This window comes from Lepisma saccharinum, chromosome 16 (assembly GCF_977018435.1).
Source record: "Lepisma saccharinum chromosome 16, izLepSacc3.1, whole genome shotgun sequence".
Lineage (NCBI taxonomy): Eukaryota > Metazoa > Arthropoda > Insecta > Zygentoma > Lepismatidae > Lepisma > Lepisma saccharinum.
In genome coordinates this window covers 7,053,835-7,074,832 of record NC_139244.1, presented here as the reverse complement: position 1 = coordinate 7,074,832, position 20,998 = coordinate 7,053,835, and the positions used below count along the sequence as shown (strand labels likewise).

General features: G+C 39.3%; 1 protein-coding gene across 2 annotated transcripts in view; it reads left to right on the top strand.

Annotated features, from left to right (window-relative positions):
• The window catches only part of alphaSnap (Alpha-soluble NSF attachment protein), a 125,253-nt gene that overhangs the window by 13,250 nt on the left and 91,005 nt on the right, over positions 1-20,998 (top strand). The window lies entirely within an intron of this gene.

The window sequence follows — 20,998 nt, the reverse complement described above, 5'->3', positions numbered from 1 at the left end:
ATTTCACGAGGATAATAACGTCTTTGATACTACCATTACTAATAGTAATAATAATGTTGGACCTAGATTCGAATCCCGGCTTGGGCATGGATGTTTGCGGGTATCCATTCATCATTTTCATCATGCCATCACTCATCCCCATCTTCGCAAATTAGCCAAAAGTGGCAAAGTAAAATAAAGCAAATTAATAATAACAATAACAATTATAATAATAATGTTATAATAACATTATTAGTAACATTATTACTATTAGCATTACTATTATTAGAATTATTATTATTATTAAAATTATTATTATTATTAGTACGTTTATCCTGGTAGTTGCCCCCCCCAGATAAAAAATCGTGGTTGCGCCTCTGGTTGGCTACTGCTGCCTTTCTTCTCCATTTGGTTGCTTTTATGAATACAAAACTTGCAAGTATAACTTTCGTATTTCAGTGTATATCTCCAGTTTCCTTTGCAAAGTTCGTAACACAGACGCAAGCAGCTTCTGTTCTGACATAATGTGCGAAAAGGGCGATGACGTCAGGGAAACCAGCTATTCGGACGAGCCATTAAACGCGATGAAAACAGATTCCTTGCGCGGTGCTGCTATCTGGTGGTGGGCGTGAACTAATAACCCGCTCAAACTCAGACGTAATATTCAGCGACAATAAAACAGAATTTGCGTCATTCGCTCACGTCGTTGGTGGAATTTTTCTACGCTCACCCCATGTCGTTCTTCATTACCATAGACACTACTTTTTAGGGTACTTATCACCAAGGATAACAAGAACACTTTTTTGCTACGTGTGACGTGCATTGGCATGTTCCATTTCGGATAAATTCAAATTAATCAGAATATTTCCACTTCAATATATTTGTCAATGAATATTGCAGCGCAAACTCAATTGCCCGTCTGTCAACCTCCAAATGTGGTATCTTTGATCCATCACCACCAATGACACGAAAGCTGTTTCTGTTGCCGCAGTGGAAACTCGAATGAAACCTTTCCAGGTGGTGTGGTTGCGAGATTATTGGGGGGGGGGGATTTTCTCCCCTATATATTTTTTCCAAAATATATGTAAAAATTTAACACCTTAAATGCACCATATTTAATCCATTAGATGAAGAAAAGAAAGTATTTAAGGGTATTATCGAACGAGGGGGTAAATATCCAACTCTTACATATTAGGCATTAATTGACACGTGGGTTCTGGGGGGGGACAGTATCCAAATCTAGGTCTTAGATTATGGCGGGTATTTTAGTTAGAGGGGGATTGAGTATTAAATTGAGAGGGGTATCAAATACTTGTGTATTACTATTGTCTTAGACTGTTGCGGAAATTCTGGTGTGGAGACTGTGAATTAATTTTTTGGAGGAGGCAATATCCACTCTTCAATATCAACAGTAAGTCTAAAACTTGCATGGAAATTTTGGTGGTAGGATTGAGTACTAAATTTAAAGGGGGAGATAGGAAGCTCTTGATAAAGTGTTAAATCTTAGATTGTCAAGGAATTTCTGTAGTGGAGAGAGAGTTCGAACATTAAACTGTATTTATCCATATGGTATCCACACGTTTTCGACCCCGAACGTGCCAAAGGAGAAACTGGAAAAGACTAAATATCTCGAGATCTTAAGAAAGTATCGAGACCCCATTAAATTCTTGAAAGCCTGCAAATAAATGGATGTAAAAGTTTTCTTGCTCGCTTCGCTCGCAATGGCGTGTTTGGCGCTTTAATAAGGTGAATGTGAAGTTTTTATACGATAGCTGCATTATAAGACAATCGATAATCTGGATTATGATGAACTATTTCAGGGGTGGTCTTGAGTGATGGGCATCTCTGTTTAGGGAGGAGGGGCAGATCAAGTATAGCGTTAAGTAACGCTAAGAAAAAGTTACTTTCGGTAGACATGCTGTCGTAATTAAATACTTCGTTGGGATTACGATATGGTTTGAGGGCGCGAATGATATGATTTGCAGCGGACGCAGGGCCGGCGGAAGGGGGGGGGGGGCGAACCATGCCACCGTCCAGAGCGGCACATTTTCAGGGCGGCAAAATTTGAAGTGAAGAAAAAAAATAAGCCTATTGAAAACTTGAAAGTTATTATATTATATAACTTGGAAGTTAATATATGCCAACCCACCGTTTTGAAGGAACATATAAGCAGTATCACTTTAAAACCACCGAGTGCCACATGGTGGGAAAGCAGATTCCATGCCTTAACTCCGTTGAGATATCAAGTGGGAGAGGTCTATGATGCGCTCCTTCAAATAATTGCCGACAATAGAACTGTCCAAATGGTTGCATATGAGGCGCAGTGTATTGCAAACCAGTTGTGTGGCTTTACATTCCTTTGCTCACTAGTTATCTGGTATGACTTTTTACTCCACGTAATGTAATGAGCAAATGTCTTCAAAACATTTATCTACGATGTGTTAGATGCTGTTAGATAATTTCTTGTAAACATATCAGCGCTTTGAAAAAAGCAGGAGTGATGAAAAATTTCAAAGTTTCTTAGACGCCACTTGGCAGCCTGGTAGGAGCTCCACTCGTGGAGGCGTCGGGGGGCGGCGACCTGTGAGTCCCGGTTGATGAGAAAGAATTTGCATCGAATTTAGATATAGATGATCCAAAGGTAGGCAACACTATACAGGGCCGAAATCGAAAGAAGCAGTTTCAGTATGATGAAACGGTACAAAGTTGATTTTTCTTACCAGGTCCTAGACGATTATTTTAACTCTAAGGCGAAAGATTTGAGCAGCTTAAACATCATAGTGAATTTTTCAATTTATTTTATGATATTGGTAAGCATAAAGAAATGCCATTTGATCTCTTGTCTGAAAAGTAGAAAACTTGCCGGAATGTTAACACATGAAGGCTACTGAATTAAAAGATGAACTAAAAGTGTTTTCACCTATAATAAAACAATTACACCAAACGAGACCTTAAACAGATAAAGGGTTATGATTTTGCACCTAATGTGAGTGTAGAACGTGAAAATTATTAACTTGGTCTGTAACCGTGGCAAGTGGCGAACAAAGTTTTTTTTTGGAAATTAAGGCTAATAAAAATACTATCTTCGGCCAATCATGTCTGAAACACGCTTGTTTCCATTTTATGCAAGGGAGCATTAGCTATACGAAAAAAAAATTACATGCAACGGTAAAGTTCCCTGTGCATGTAGCAGCACCATGTCTTGAAGGCACCTTTAGGGAATGTGGGGGTAGGGCCACACACATTCTCGATCTCGGTAATTTTGGAGGTGATGTGATCAGCACCACCCTCCGGCCCCCTTTACTTCCCAGGGTTGCCCCCAGGTACCCATTAATTTGAGGCTGGGTGAAACCCAGAGCCGGTTTATGCGGGGACAATGCAGGAAAGAATTCATACTTTAGATCACCCACGCGGAAGATCCGGGAATATTACATGAATTTCTTTTAAAAATCCATTCATATATCACAGACCTACAACGGTAAACATATGAAGTCAAGCCTTCATTTCTTTCCTAATACTTGTTACATTTAAGATACGTTTAAGAAAGGGAGAGTTTTCATAAAATATAATAATAATATAAATTTAGTGTTGCATTTTTTTAAAGTTTAACTGGTCGAGCGAGATATATTCTTTTGTGCTTAATAGTATTGAAATAGCGTAACAAGTCTCATTATTTATTTTATAGTTTGATGTTTTACTTAGGAATATATTGATTTTCAATTTGCCGTTGCTGCATTATGACCACCGCTCAGGTCGGCAAAATTACTAGCGCTGGCCCTGGGGGGACGCATGCCATGATTTTTGGCGGAATGGGCACCCTTGCTCGGGAGCAGTAGAGAGAAAGAATTTCCTCTTAGCGCTGGTGAACCATCTTTGCAGGTTGTTGCCAGCTCGGGCTGCAAGTCGCAAACTTTAGGAGAAACTTTCGCGGCCCTGTATAATTGACGCGAGGACGCGGCAGTTGAGAAATAAATACTGTTTTCCGAGTAGCATTTCATGAAACAACACTTGAGACTTTGCTCACAGATTGGAAGCTACGAACAACGTTTCGCCTGTCAATTATTTTTTTCCTTTCTTGGGAAAGCTCACCAGAGAGGAATTGCTGTGGTGGGGGAGGGGTATTATCATAATCAAACCCATACCGTCTAGAAATGCATATCGTTAGCCTATGAATAGTATAGTTATATGAATAACACAAAGTTTACAAAGAGACAAGTTTACCGTGTTTGGAGACCGCGAAATTGCACGAATTGGCCGTTTTTCAGAATAACACTAATTGTTACGCACCAACTAGACGTTTGCTGCTTTAAAAGTGAGTTTATTAAAGGTAGATTTTCATTTTCAGTCCAATCACATAATTATAGTGAGTTAAACGATTAAACCTTTGCGATGAAACCATTGAGGCACTGGCAATATTGTCATTCGTTGCAGTTCAAAAGAACATACATTGGGGACGAAAATGTAACGAAAAGTTGACGTACCTCTAGCAGCGAACTTAAAAACAAGATGAACGGCTTCATACGACAAATTTCAAGTACTTTTCTTCCAATCAGGCTTCCACGAATAATTAAAACGCAAGCTAACATAAAAATTGTCAAAAATATAATAGTGTTACTCCTCGGAGAATGGAGCGACGTCATCTAATTTTGTTCTGAATATCCGACATGCCCTTACCTGTAATATTCAACCTTGGATTTTAGTAATCAAATCTTCAGATTCCTTAAATTCGGGACCAGCTCGTTTCATTCGATTTGCCCTATGTAGTCTTAATCTGATTGTTAGTTTAAAAGTCATCGGTATTTTTGGAATAACGTGCTAGGAATAATTGCAAGATATCATAAATCCTGATTGAATCCTATGGTCCTATTCCCTAAAGGGTAGGGTAACAGATTTAGGAAGCTCGTAATATACAGAACATCTGTGCATTTGGATGAAAGGCGGTTATACACGCTTTGGATTAGAATGTTAGTCATTTCTCCTTTCGACCGGCAGCTGTCACTCTAGTCTGCGGCTTTCACGTTTAACAAAAGAACGCCGTTAATAGTTTAGACACACAGATAAGTCCCTCCGTGTGCGCAAGAGGGCTCTCTAAACAGTTGACATGCTCTCCATGACGTCATTTGATGATGTCACGCTCTGCCTTGTGGACGTTCTGCTATTATTATCGAAAAACTTCCATTGTGGTAGGAGGCGCTGTGTGTCAGTCTTGGATCAGATAATCGATTCGGATCCTTTTTGCTTCGACTAATTCTTGTTGAATCATGCTCCCCGGATTGGAACGTATCTGATCTATGCGTGTATGAGTAATTGAAACGAGCCATGTCAAGCACTCTCCCCCCGGTCGAAAATTTGTTCTTTCACTCTCCCCCCGGTCGAAAATTTGTCCTTTGGATGATAGCAGAGTCATCTTGTGGCAGGCATAGTAATTGCACAGCAGAAGCAAGCACGTATCTAGAACATATTTCGGGGGGGTCCGAACATAGTGTCTCATAATAATAATAATAATAATAATAATGTTTAAATTAAAAATAATTAGGCTATAATAGTATTAAATTAATTAATATTAATTATTTTAGTACATTATAAAATGACGTTGTAATGATATAACAGCACGTATTCATAATCTACGTAGCTTACTTGTAGTTAAGCTGGGCAAAATTTGTATAAATTCAACTGCCCTGGCAAGGAAATTAATGTCAAATAGATAAAGAATTGAATATTTACTGAGTATCAGAATAAAGATGTTAGATCCAGTTGTCGAAAAGTGTAGTAATATTGATACGCGACAAAACGAATTTAGGTAAAAATGGCAAGCGGAAAAAATGACAAAGGGAAAAAATGGCAACAGTAGAAATGGCAAGAATAAAAATATACCTATTACGATTTTACGTGAAAATTGAGAAATTATGTGTCTTGCATTTCACAGTTTGAAATTAAAATTTAATATAATTTAATGTCTTTTAACATTAATTTTTCTTTGAATGGAAACATTTTATTTGATGTTTCTAAAAATAATGCCGTTTATTTCTTTATTTATTTTGGCAGGAGTTACTGCCGCTATAGAATCACATACTAATAAAAGTTAACTTTTGTAAATAATTTGAAACATGTGTGATTGATGTAACTTAAAGGGAGTGCAGCATTGAATGGGTTTTCATCTTGACTGAAAACAAGTTTATGCTTTGCGCGCACTGATCTGAAGAATGTTATAAGGTGGAGGAAATGTAATTATATGCGAGAATGAGACCCTAAAGTGGGTCTCAAGTATCGTCATTCATGAAGCCGTGAAACCCACTTGTGTGTCTCACCTCAGCAATTGCTTCAGGCCGCGATACCCCTATATGGGTTTCACTTGTCATTTGCTAACATGGTCAAAGATATTGTTTTGGCTCCAGAATGTTACACTATACTCGTAGCCTGGCCCTAGATGGCAACAGGTGATTACAACAATGGCGTACAAATGGCCGTAACATTGTAGTAATAAACCTAGTGCTCTGTGATTAATTATGATAACTTTATTTTGTTGATTTTCAATACAACAGGCCACATTAAAAAATGCATCCTTGTATGACATTTGTTGTATTTCAGGCAAGAATTAAACAAAGAAGGAGAAAAATAAAGGAAGAAGAAGAAATTAAGACTATATTCAGTGTGATTGAAAGTGTAGATTGCATTTCGTGCAATATTTTGTGGAAGAAGCACTTCTGTTGTTGTATGTTCTGTCGACGATGTATGACCAAGAAACAGAAAATATGCGTGCAACACTGGACGAGCTTGATAGTTCAAGTAATTGAAGTTCGTCATTTGAAGAAACGAAGTCATTTACAAAAAAAAGTGAGACACAGAAATGGGTCTCATGGCCTTCTGATCAAAATTCTCTTCTCCAGGCCACGATACCCAAAACTGGGTCTCAAATTTAAATTCAATTTTCAACTGTTTCTTGGATTGTTTTGAAATTTCTTGTGCTTCACAGATCTAATTACACCAACTTGATCCATTTTCACATTTTTTTTACTTGTCATTCAGACAATCTGGCCTTGGCAGTCAACGTTTAACATTAGTTCAAGAGGAACCCGAACATATGGCAATTAAAATATTCAATAATCTTTACCGGACACCGACAAAACGTACCTACCACCTCGGCGACTACCTGCGAAGTGTTTTCTAATGAGTCTTAAAATATTTGCGATGCGACAAAACGTACCACTTGATCGGACGGCATCAAAAATCATTTACCGAAATTACGATTTTCTCTAGTTTTCCTGATTTCCATCACACTTTATCCAGGCTTTTGGACAGTTCCACACTGTTATTGGAATTTCCGCGTTTTGCAATCAACTATTCACAAAGTAATAAAAGAAATGAGTTAGCTTTGCTGATTCTGAGGCTTGAGAGTGTATTTCCAGCCAACCATCATAAACTTCCTCCGTTTTTAAGAAGGCCAGAGCGACACACAAACGAATTTCCTCATTCTCTCGATACTCGACCTAACCTAACCTAACCTATCAAAGTCGTAATGACTAATGAGGTAAAGCGAATAACCTAGCTGGGTGCTGGATAACGCACCGTGTTGTAATGTCTGACATGTCAAGGGCAAGTTCAATCGTTTTCCTTGAAATGGTACGTTTTTTCGCGGAGTAAATATTTTGAAGTTATCACAGGTAGCTGTTTATCTGAGTGGTACGTTTTGTCGCTGGAACGTTTTGTCGGGACACCGTAATATTTTATGCATATTATCGTAAGTAGTAATAAATGTTGCATAAATCTTCTTTAGTACTGTCATCCATCCAATAAGTTCGGCAGAAATAAATAACCCTCGATTAAACAAATATTTTTTTCATTATTTAATTTTATTTATTTTATTACTTAATTTTAGTACTTAGTAAGTCTTTCGGGGTGGGTCCGGACCCCATGGACCCCCTAAATACGTCCTTGAGCAGAAGCTAACGAAATTACAATATTTCAAGATGAACAACTTTTCTTGGCAACGTTTTCCTCGCTGAGGTGTCCTTTTGAAGTCACAAGCCCTCGAAAAATTGAATTTGATTTACTATGCATATGCAAACATGCAGTACAGACGCACGGTTGCCACTGACACTTATTTTCTCTGTGGGAAAACGACAATTTTTTTAGTACTGTACACTACTGACAGCCTATGCAACTCAGTGACGTGCACTGAGGAGTAGCGACGAGTCTAGCAGTGATAGATCAATTCATCTCTTATTTTCATTCGAAATATTTATTCTCATCGAAGCCACAGTCCATAAGCGATACTCCTTCTCGCACGCTTCTCACCCCTCGGTACGATCAACATTCAGGCTGGAAGAAGCCGCCTGACGGGTCTTCCTCTCCGCACAACAGTTTTGCTACCTTGTGTTATGACGTCAGACGAGGAATGCCTACGAGGTTAGGTTAGGTTCTATCAGCATAAATACAATGAAAAATTATTATTTAGGCTGAGAGAACAAAACCTAGCTAGCCTAACCTGACAACGTAGGCATGTAGCCTAAAATTAAAAAGCTTTCTCCCGTGACGTCAGAACACAAGGTTGCTCAAGTGTTGTGCAGTAAGTGAGACCCCCGCCTGACCGGCTTCAGGTAGAGGTTACGGCCCAAACGAAAACGGGACATTCCCATTTCTACCTCCCAACAAACTCGCGCCTCCACACCTGCCTGTCCCTTCAAAGGTTGAAGGTACTCCAGTCTGTCACCTCAAGGAACTGATAGAGGATTCATTTCGTCGCAGGAACTCGAGGGAATTGCAATATTCACACCCCAAATTTTACACTTTTGTGTGCAATAACACGCACGATACACTATGAATTTAAGTCTTTTTATTTTATGAAAGGGGAAAGTTTCTATTTTGTGTGCGGAAATATTACAGGATTTTTGTTTCTAGTAAAGTTCGTAATTATAATAGTAAAAACAAAACAAAAAGTAGTAGCTATTATCTTTAAACATGCCAATCTCTTACTCGAAAATTGAGAGGTAAGTGAACGCAACTTGTCACTAGACAACGTTTTTGACTGAGACAGCATCGGGAAGGGGGCGATTCCAAGAAGTCTGAACGGAAAATGTTCTCGAATTCTATCTGCGTGAAGCACTGGCATACGCAGAGGAGGGGGGGGGGGGGGCTGATGGGGCTACAGACCCTTCCGAAATTTTCAACATTTTCAAATAAAAGTAGCGAAGTAAGGAAAAAACAGAGTGTTAAAATAACTCACGATTTCCATTTTTGAGAGTGGAAAGTTCTAAAAATATGAAATATCATTCTGTGTATGCCACCCCCCCTTCCCCATAAGAAGCATCTATGTATAATTCCAGCCCCTGCTGGAAAAATCCTGGGTACGCCAGTGGCATGAAGTGATTGTTTCCTCAATTTCTGGAATGAAATTTGTCATTTCCAACAAATTTCCGAAACTTACAGAATGGAGAAAACTTCTCAAATTACGCACTTTTTAACATGATTCAGAAAATCAGGAAGTCGTTCCAAGACATCGGTATTGAAACATAATTCCCCCGCCCCTAAGATCTAGGCAGTGACGGCGATTGGGTTCCAAAACTAGGGAGGCAAGGTGCAAAAAGTGGGGGGTGGGGAGGGCCACGGAGAGTTTACTTTCTCTTGGTACATAAGGTTTAGCATAGTGCGGGGGGAAAAGTCGCAAAAAGTGGGGGGCAACTGCTCCCCCTCGCCCCCCTAAACGACGCCACTGGATCTAGTTAACGACCACATAACGCCAGCCATTTTTTTGTCCAATTCTCCTCTGATTTTCAGTTTTTGCGTTGAATGACGTGTTTCCATAATGTAAATTAGGGAGCTTTGAGACCGAAGTAATAAATGCAACCTTCCGAACCGAAGCGACAGAACAAGCTGCAATATCGCGTCGCCTCGGTCTGTTGTTCGTCCGGTGAATGTTTGCTTATAGACTGAAGGGGCTTGCCGCTTCGGTGTGAAAGCTGCCTTGTGTGATGCCCAAAATGAAGAACCCTTGCGATTTTCTTTCAAATTCCTTCCGCACTCCGGACATAATTACTTGTATTACGGTCTATGTATGTTAGAATATATGATAAAATTATATTGATTGTATTTGTGTGTACAAACCAAATACGTGTAGTATAAGTTTATCTGCCTTCTGTAATTGGAGCATCTACCTATTTTGAAGACAGTATTTATAATAATAACCCGTGGCTCAACAGTCCGCGATGGCCAGGGCCTACCTACCGACTGCCGAGGTGGGAGATCATCTAACCAGTTACGAGGTGACGTGTGGTCAGCACGACGAACTCCCAGTTGTCGTTGTATGTTTCCGTGACCGTGTTACGCTTCTCATTCGTAGCTCCCCAATTCCATTACGATGTTGGGTGGCCACAGGTCCCATACACTGGCCGAAATCTCAGGAGAAAAGTTGTTACGCTTCCCCCAGGACTCGAACCTGTGCGTGTCACATAGCCGGAACCATAAACGCCTTACGCCGCACGGCCACGGTTAGACACGATGTTCACTATGTGAACAGTCACGCAAGTCTAAAACGTTGTCCGGGGAAGAAGGACGCCTATTTCTAATCTGTTCCTGCTGGAGTCATGGTTATGACTTCAACCCCTTCTGAACCAAGGGGGTATTTAGGGGTGTTTAGGGGGCCCAGACCCCAGAGAGACTTACCAAATACTAATATTAAAGAATGAAAATATACTTGTTTAGCATTTGTTGCACATTCCCTTATTTATTTCCTCTGAACTTGTTGGAAGGCAAGGATTGTATTGGAATCATACGGATTTGACAATACCAAAGATTCATGGACACCGCATTACTTATGTTAAAGAATTGATTATCAACAAAAACTCCTGTTGACGAAAAGTAACGTTCCTGATTAACATATTATGCATGTAATGTGTGTATATTATATATATATATATATTTGGCATTAATTTCCTTCCCAGGGCACTTGCTTTTATGCACATTTTGTCGATCTTAACTACACGTAAGCTAGAAAATGAATACGCGCTGTTAGGCCTATATCTCAATTCTTCCACCGTCTATTTATCTATTCGCGTAATAATAACAATACAATATAAATTACATATTTAAATTAATATTATTTCAATTTAATATAATAATAATACAATAATTTTAATTTTAACATTATTTTCATTATTTGTGGTTCGGACCCCCCCCCCCAAATAATTTTTAGATCCGTACCTGTCCTGAAAATAAGAATAAAAAGGGGAAGAAATATAACCATAATGAAAATGAAATAATCCTTTCTCATTAAACTCTTTAAAATCAGTTCCGCAATATGACATCCGTTAATGAAAAGAATATAATAATACAAAAGAAGTGCAAATCATTGTCTTCGTCGCGTGATATCCGCGTGAAATGAAATCCACATTGCGGGGCCTCGAGCCATGTCGGCAACTCACGAAATCTCGCGACAGGCCTTGCTTGAAATTCTCTGCTGTTCTGTTCCGTAGATGCTTTTTTTAATTTTGTATTTGGAATGGATTGGCTGGCTATAAATTGAACTGGGATTGCCCGAGAAAGAGATTTGATTGAAATTAGTTATAAATTGACTTGCAATGTTGTGGGGACTAGCATTTTTTGAAGAGTGTCAAATTCGATGTAGATCAATGGTGTGGTGTTTGGTTAAAACGAGGGGTTTATACCTACAGAAATTTGCATCTTGGAAGAAGGGGGGGGGGGTTAAGCAGTGGCGTGTCCAGGATTTTCGAAAGGGGAGATACGTGTATTTTTTAGTAATCAATTCTCTATTTGTACGAATAAGGGGGTAAAGAGCACGCCACTTGATGTAAGTTAGTATTTATGGGTGTGCAAGTGTAACTTTAGAGCAAAAATCACCATAAATTGAGTCCTTCTGAAAAACTTTAGGGGTGTGTTGAAATTTGGGGGGTGTTAAGGGGATGTTGGGGTGTGTTGATAAAATACTGGGTGCAACCCCTCTTCTCTTATATGTGAAATAGACTGAAACTTAGATTTTCTGGTCTCCAGGATGGCGTAGTGGTAACGCCTATCGCCCTGTAATGGAGGGGTTCTGTGTTCGATTCCCGTGGAGGCACAATCAGGCCCGTAGCTAGAAATTATTTTCAGGGGAGGGGGCTCACGAGTTATCAGGGAGTTATCCAATTTTCCAAAGTTTTAAGAGTATTAAATGAAGATAAATTGAATTTAATTTAATTTGAATTGACTTGATTGCTGGGCGAGTTTCAGCTGTTGCTGGTCTACCACCTAATCCCAAAAAGTACAGATTAAAATTAAAATAAAATTCAAGATTACAAAGAAATTATGTGTGTGTACCTATGTACTTGCGTATCATAGTACCCACAGTACATTCCACTCCCGACCGAAGCAATGATTCTCCCCTTAGTTCCGAAAACTTGGGAGATGTTGTCCTTTGACGCGGATGCGGAGGGAATTTTCATGATGACTTCAAAGTCACAGATTGCAACAGGGACAGCGAAGGTACAGATAAAGTAGCTCCCCTGCGAAAGAACTTTCTAGAGTCTAGAGAATCTTCTAAATACTTGCCGCTGCTTATACTTCTCCGAACAAATGTATTAGCTGTTGTTCATGTTCTGTGAATTTATCCTTCACCAAAGTTATGAGCAAAATAATATCTCCTGTATACATTTTCATTATTCATTGCAAACAAATTACACAAAATAGTTTTGCCTAATGTCAAGGGAGCCGACGGCTGTGCCAGGGGGGCTGACCCCCCCCCTGGCCCCTGCCTGGCTACGGGCCTGGGCACAATGAACAGTGGTTCAGAGTCCACTTCAAACAGTACCGATTAGCCTATCTGAGCATAAGGTGGACTCGAATCAACCTCTTGTAATCGCGACTTCCAAATTTCCCATCACCGTAAAAGTTTACTCCTTTTGAGCATTCCATTTTGTATTTTCCTTTTTACGTCGCTTTTCTCACCTCCTCCGGCTAATCGCGACGATGAATATGAAGGATGATGAGATTAAAATTATGATGGGGGCACTCGCAAAGAAACTCCCAGGGTGCGAAATCTCGGGGGGGGGGGGGCAGGAAGAATTCTCCACCACGAACGATTCTGTCCTGAAATTTACCCCCCACCAAACTTTTCCAGGGGGGGAGAATTTTTCTTCTCCTGACAAACATAAACAATTAGTTTGGGAGTCGAATATACGTACTTTATTGGAATAGTATCGAAAACATACAAAAAGAACGTACAACAAAGAGCCTCATCTCTAAAGACACTGAACCCATCAATCCCCAGAACACAGAAATTAGTGCGACTTCTTATTTCGTCTCAATTTCGCATCGCCTTTCGTCAGCTACCGCAAAGCATATACATATATTACTAAAACATGTAGTAGCATTTAGATGTGAATTTTATTTAGAAACCTATTATTTTTTTTTAATATCTCTTAATTTTTGCCCCTTACCCCGCCCCCGATTAGTCACGCAAATCATCATAGCATATTAAAATCTTCAATTTGCATTCAAATTTTGATGAAGGACAGTCGGTATAATATATTGTATATTTTATAATATAATTGACACATCTACACATTTCAAGACCCTATTAGTATATATTTGTATAATTATATATATATATATATATATATATATAGTTTGTATTTGTGTGTGTATGTGTTTCTGCTCCTTCCCCCCAACCAATCTGCAGTGATTTCGCACCCTGGAAACTCCCATGACTAGGCCGGGAATCGAATCGGAAAACATTCGGTAACAAGACCAGCGCTCTTCCAACGAGGCTTGATCGTTGTGTGACGTCATTGCAAGCTACTATATGAAATTCGACGAATGAGCGACGAACATAGGCGTGCGCACGGGGTGCAAGGGGACAGTTGAGGCCACCAACTATTGTCACTTCGAAATTCAGTGTAGAGGGATTTTATCGCCGTTATTAAACAATAATTCACTTTCAAAAAGAGACGAAACATTTTCAAGTCGATGAAAGTTCCAAGCAACGACGAGGGAGGACATTTTCCCTGTTCATCTCTCTCTCGATTTCTTAGCGTGTTGCTAACATGCTCACAACTTTCTTCATTAGTTGTGCCACCTGTATCTGGCTGCAGAATAAATTGCTTACGTACTGATATGCACCTTCTTGCTGTATCTGTTATAGTTCTTGTACTCGAAACCTCGGCGGGAATTATGAATCACCCTGTATATATATCTAACTTGACCTTCTTAGTTTCAAGTGGGGTCGAAACGCCTCGTGAACGGTGATGATTGGTTGTGGTGGGAAATCCAGTTTGTCAGAATTCAAGATCAGTCACACTGGTTCCGGCTGTCCCACTTGCAACTTCTAAAGCAGCATTTTTAATCAAGTGATCGCCATTTCCCCCAATTTTGCCTCGATCGTAATTGTCTTCGATTCAAGTCCGAGGTCACGTGATTATGAGGCACGTACATGAAAATATATTGCGAAAGGGGTCCGAACCAAGTGCATCACATTAAATAATAATAATATAAATATATATTATCAATACATTAATATTAACAATAGTGATTAAATAGGTAAATTACTTATTTATTTATTTTATTTCTTCTTTTGGATGGCGAAGTTAAGGCACAAGCCTTCTCTTTCACTTAACCATCTCTACATTTTACAAATTGATTTGAAGAGCTAACATTTTGCGAAATATATGGAAACTGAAAACATCAAAATACCAAAGAATAGAAAGAAAAAATACAAAAGAAAAAACACAAAAGAGAGAAGAAACACAAGAAGAAAAGAAACACAAGAAGAAAAGAAACACAAGAAGAAAAGAAACACAAGAAGAAAAGAAACACAAGATGAAAAGAAACACAAAATGAAAATAAACACGCAAAGAAAATAAACACGAGAAGATAATAAACACGAGAAGATAATAAACACGAGAAGATAATAAACACGAGAAGATAATAAACACGAGAAGATAATAAACACGAGAAGATAATAAACACGAGAAGATAATAAACACAAGAAGAAAAAACGCACAAAAACACATATACCTAGGTACACTGTAAGAAAAGTAAAAAAAACACGTAAAGCATGAACACACACATAGCAAAAATACATACTCAAAAATGCAGAAAAGTCAGTCTGTGTATGTCCTACAAATTTACATCAAGAAAGATTTCATTTTATTGTCTTTTCCTGCTTTCAGTACTGGTAAGTTGTCTCCAGAAGATGATTTCTTAATTTTGATTTGAATTATTATTATTATTATTATTATTACAACACGGATATATAAAAAGACGGTAGGATAATGGAGAGATCTAGGGCCTCCCCGATGGCGCAGTGGTAGCGTCGTTGCCTTGTAATCTAGGGGTCCCAGGTTCGATACCCGGTGGAGGCACATAGTTGTTCGGATCTCACTATAAACTGTAGGTCCAGTCCTGATTAGCCTTACTGTGCACAAAGTGGACTTAAAACACCAAATCAAATCAATAGAGAGATCTAACAGAACGTATTTGTTATCTATTTTACGTGTAACAACTTTCGTGGCAAAATAATTAATTTCATAAAATAAAAAAATAAATTATATTTATTGAATAATCAAAAGTGATACTATGTCCAGTTGAAAAGAAAAATCCCTGATTAATATTTAATGCATGTTATTGATGGATTTGCTTTATTTTACTTCGCGTTTTGTGCCACTTTTGGCTAATTTGCGAAGATGGGGATGAGTGATGATATGATGAAATTGATGAATGGACACTCACAAACATCCATGCCCAGGCCGGGATTCGAACCCGGTACCATGTAGCGCCATGTGCTAACCACTCCGCCACGGGAGCCGGCTTGATGCATATTATTGTAAGTAGTAGTGTGCATAAATCTTGTTAGGAAATGTAAATTCAAAGCCGTTTGATCTCATTGTAATCCTTGTCAGGGTACAAATATGCTAAAGAAGTATATTTTGATTGTTTAATTTTAGAATTTTAGAACTTGGTAAGTGTTTCCGGACCCCTGGACCCAACTAAATACGTCCTTGGTGATTATTGAATGTTAACTCCCCAGAATATAAATGAACACGGCCACCGAGAGCAATTAATATCGCATGCTTTTCAGTGAAAACGCGATAAAAATGCGATTTTTCGGAGTTTGTGCTACGAAAGCATTCCCCTACTCGCACCATAATGATTGAGACCTCAACTTGTGATTCTCGTGCAAGGCGTCTCCTCATCAAAAAAAGAGCGAACTTCCTAACAAGATGACTGTCCCGCACGCCACTGGTTTCGAGCGGGTTGTCGAACCTTCAGGGGTAGATGAACCCAATGACTAGCCGGGAAAACCTGGGCGTCACGAAACGGTGGAGATTTGAGTGTGGAGACCCTAGCACGCGATGTGTGTGTGTGGAGTTGTCGGGGGATGAAATTCTGGAACTAGCGCTAACAACTTCATTCCACTGAGCGGGCTTCTAAAGCTTTCGTATTTGCATTCAAAAGCTTCCCCAGGGCTATAAAGATACCATGAGAATCCTTGAAGAGCTGGGAAGATTCTTACCTCCGTTTCCCTTTTCAATGAAGATTTTAACGTTCTCGGGAGTGGATACCCGAACTATCTTACGTAAAGATAGAACATATGCTCTATGAATTTTTATGTCATTTTACTTTTGTGATGGAATTTTTGTCTGTTTTAATCCCGTTCTTTTGAAATTTGATCTAGTTCTAGATGAAATTTATTTCGTAAAATATTCTATATAGTTAGTTCTAGCTTGCTTCATGAAATATTACCTAATTTCAGAACTCTTTTGATTAAATACATTTCATCTCATCAACCCTATGTATAAAATTTTATATTGTTCTATCTTGTTTTCTGAAATTTCACATAGTTCTAGAATATTTTCATTAAATTTTATCGGTTTCCATGCTGTTTCTGAAATTTCACCTAAGTTTTGAATTGTTTTCATTAAATTTTATTTATTTCTACAATGTTTCTTTAAATTTCAGCCACTTCTAGAATTGTTTACATTAAATTGTATCTATTTATATCTTGTTTTCTGAAATTTCACTGAGGTCTAGAAATGTTTTCATTAAATTGTATCATATTTCTATCTTGTTGTCTGAAATTTCACCCAGTTCTAGAACTTATTGATGAAATGTTATGTCTTGATGTCTTATTTTATCAACTTCTGTCTCGTTCTCGTATCGTTTTATGAACTTGAATCTCTCTCTTGTCTCTTTCTATGAGCATCATTCTCGTTACCATTTCTATTTATGATTTTTTAGTTGTTAGGGAGACAAATTTATGGTAAATAAAAACTGAGGAGAGCGGTAAATAAAATGTTAGATCAGCGGTATATACCAGCGGTGGAAAAAGAAATTGGCACACACTTTTTCATCATGAGAGGAAACAACATACAAAAGAGCTATAAATTGATAAACTACTTCATTTTTATATACTGTACACATACACAAGTACTTAGCTGTCCAACCACAAAGAAAACATCAACACAAAATCACTTCATTTCTAAATTGCATATTCGGGGGAAGAAAGGAATGCAGCTTGACAGGGAGCGAAGTTTTCGAACTGAGATTATGTGCATGGGAAATTCCAATTTGCAGCGTCTTCCTGATGTGATCGAAGATAAAACGTTCTTCAGCTGCAAGTGGTAGGAAACTTTAGGCAAACGTTTCGTTACAAATCGACAGTTTGCGCGCACAATCTCGATTGCCGGTTTTTGCGTGTTTTCTACTTCATTTGATGATATGTCACGGTTATTTCGCGAAAAAGCGTTCATTTCGTGGAAAAAGCACACATTTCGCATTACTTCGCGAATAAAACTCATGCATATTTCATCATTGGGGGTGTAGTTACGTGCAGTGGTCAAAATTGCATGTCTTTTTTCACATTTCGCGATTTCACGCATCGCGAAAATTCTGTTCTTACCTATTGTGTATACATTTTTTATCTCTTCATTCTTTAATTTGATCTTTGTTTTTAGCGTCACTCTTATGCCACTTTTGACTAATCGCGACCACAAGGACACCCGGGTTCCCTGGAGCCGAAGCGCGCTGTGCTAACCACTCTGCCACGGAGGTCGGCGAAGTTTTATATATATATATCTCGTTTAACAGTCTGTGTGGGTACCATGAGTGCCCTTGTACTCGGATCTACGCCGAACCAGAAGAGCTTAACAATGGCCTCGTAGTACATAATGTCACCGCAGTGCATTGCGTCTACCGTAGGCGGGGGGGGGGGGGTCACCGGAGAATTAAGCACATGATCCGCTACATTGAGGACGTAACAATCGGCTCGTACGCATCCTTCCAGGCGGTTACGCACGTTGCAACAATGAATAATTACCCTCCCACCCCTCCGCCACCCCACGCCACGCTGTCGAAAGTTGGGATTGAGTCAGAAATTCGGGAGGACTGAGTCACGTGGGTTCCTGCTTATTAGTTAATGTGTAAACACAAAAGAGGAGACTCCTGTCCATCGAGTCATCCAGGCTGCGAACGGGTCCCTTCAGAAGGGGTGCCTCGTCGTGATTTCACTCGGCGGGTGAATCAGTGGGCGAACTCCACGTTCCCTCCCCCCAACTTCACACATGATCTGAAACAGTGTTTCCAGCTTCGAGTTGGGGATTTGTCCGTCACCAACAAGTGTTTTCGGGTCTCGATGGTGACGTAGCGTCAATCAAGCGGTCTCGGGTTAGATCTGCGGTGTATCCTAATTTAAAATGTAGGTCCAGTCCCGATTAGCCTCTCTGTTTGATTTGATTTCACTTTTCTGCCACTTTTGGCTAATCGCGAAGATTGGGATGAATTGTGATAAGATGAAATGGGTGAACACACGATCACAAACCCAGCACACAATAATGGAAGATTATACTGGCCTTGAGTCCAGGCGCCAGAGCCTCTTTGCCCTGCACGTCTATTTGTCTGATTTGTTATTTGACGTCACTTTTCTGCCACTCAGTGGCGGCGATTGGGTTCCAAAACTTGGGGGAAGGACAGTTTACTTTCTCCATGTAAACAAGGCTTAGCATTAAGAGGTCATACTACAAGGGCATAAAGTGGGCAACTATATACTTCTGAGGGCAGGGCTCCCCTCCCCCCTCTGGTACCGTTGGCGTATTTTGAAAATTCGACCTAATTAGTCCGACAACTTCAAATTTTGCTGCAACTTCTATATATATATTTTAAAAGAATTGGTTTATCGGCGATAATAACATAAGAGAATACGCCAGTGTCGTTAGCAACATGAACAAAAAGTATTTTAAAACAAATGTCATGAATTTTCTATCTAACATTTATGAATTTGACTGGCTAGCAAACTGCATTGTTGTTGCAATCTTCTGGAGAAAATTTTAGCACATCTAGTACCAATATTACAGATCTGGCACCACTGGAAGTAAGAGGCATAATACAATTGTAGTCAGTTCTCATGCCGAGGAGTTGTTTTCAATCGCGACATACGCTGTTAGTCATCTATTGATGACGAAACAAAAGCGAAACGATGACGTGACCCCAGAATGGTGAGAGCCTGATGTGTCAATGAATCAGAACCGGTTGCATTGTTACGTCATCGCCGACGTGGCCATCTGGGAGGCCACGTGCTCCGTCTGCTGCCACGTGGGTCCTCCCGACGCGCCAGCTGCCGGCGACCGGGTGAATCACGCGGGGACAACTGTTTACAAACACCCCGTTACAAAATATTCATGATTCTCCTCTTTGGCCACATTCGGGCTGGACCCCTCATTGTCCTGCAAACGGTGGCGTCGTTCAAAATAATTAACCGCAGATTCTGATTGTTGTCGAAATGTGCCTCTCGTGGACCTTTGACTCATGTTAGGAAGTATGTTTTCTATGTGTGTATGTAAGCAGTGGCGTGCCCAAGGAGGGGTTGGTTGTGGTTATAACCCCCCTTTGGTCTAGTATTTTAAAAAAAGAACGTCAAAGGCAGGAAAATATTGCAAAATGAGGACCGACTACTTAAAAAATGTACACATAACCCCCTCCCTTTGGAAAATCCTGGGCACGCCACTGGATGTAAGTAGTACCGATCGATACCGATGTATCGGTAACACACAATACATAGATACCTCCTATTATATCTATTCTTATACCGTTTTTTTACAATAAATATTTATTAATTTACATATCTTAATTGATATTTATTATTATTATTTCCCATTTGTCACCCCCCACCGAAATATATTTCTAGATATTTGCCTACCACAGGCCCACAACATTTAAGTTAATGCCACTGTGTGTATGTGCGTGTAATAATTTCTTCAAGAGGTAGATATTATACGCATTTCAACAAACGCCAAACTCTTCGAACAAATCTTATGTACCTTCATCCGATACTGTCCTCTCATCAGCATACCTAAACGATCCATTGTAACAAATATATTAGAAATTTTTGACTTTATAACCTTGATGCTAGACAAGAAAGGGCAAGTCGATGTAATTTATACTGATTTTTCAAAGGCGTTTGATCTTGTTGATCATGATTGAATTGAATTGAATTGAATTGACTTTATTGCTGGGCGAGGTTCAGCTGTTGCTGGTCTACCACCTAACCCCAAAAAGTACATAAAAAAATAATAAATAAATAAATAAAATACACTTCTCCAAAAGCTTCACCATCTTAACCTCTCGGCCCGTGTTTAAAAACTTATCTCCTCCTACCTGAAAGACCGAAAACAGTATGTTAGATATGATAACAGCGTGTCTACTGTATTTCAGACCTCCTCGGGTGTCCCACAAGGATCGAACCTTGGACCACTGCTATTTCTTGTGATTGTTAACGATGTCCCAGAATGTTCCAAAAAACTCCTGTACGCAGACGACCTGAAAATACTTAAGTCTATAACGAATGATAACGATGCCTTGGAATTGCAAAAGGATATTGGAAACCTCGTAGAATGTTGCTCTCAAAACGAACTAAAACTCAAGTTTAGCAAATGTAAAATTATGACTTTCACTCGAAAAGAAACCCTTATATGCACACTTACACAATCAGCCCCATCCCTTATCGAAAAGCAAAATTTTAATTCGTATACAACACACA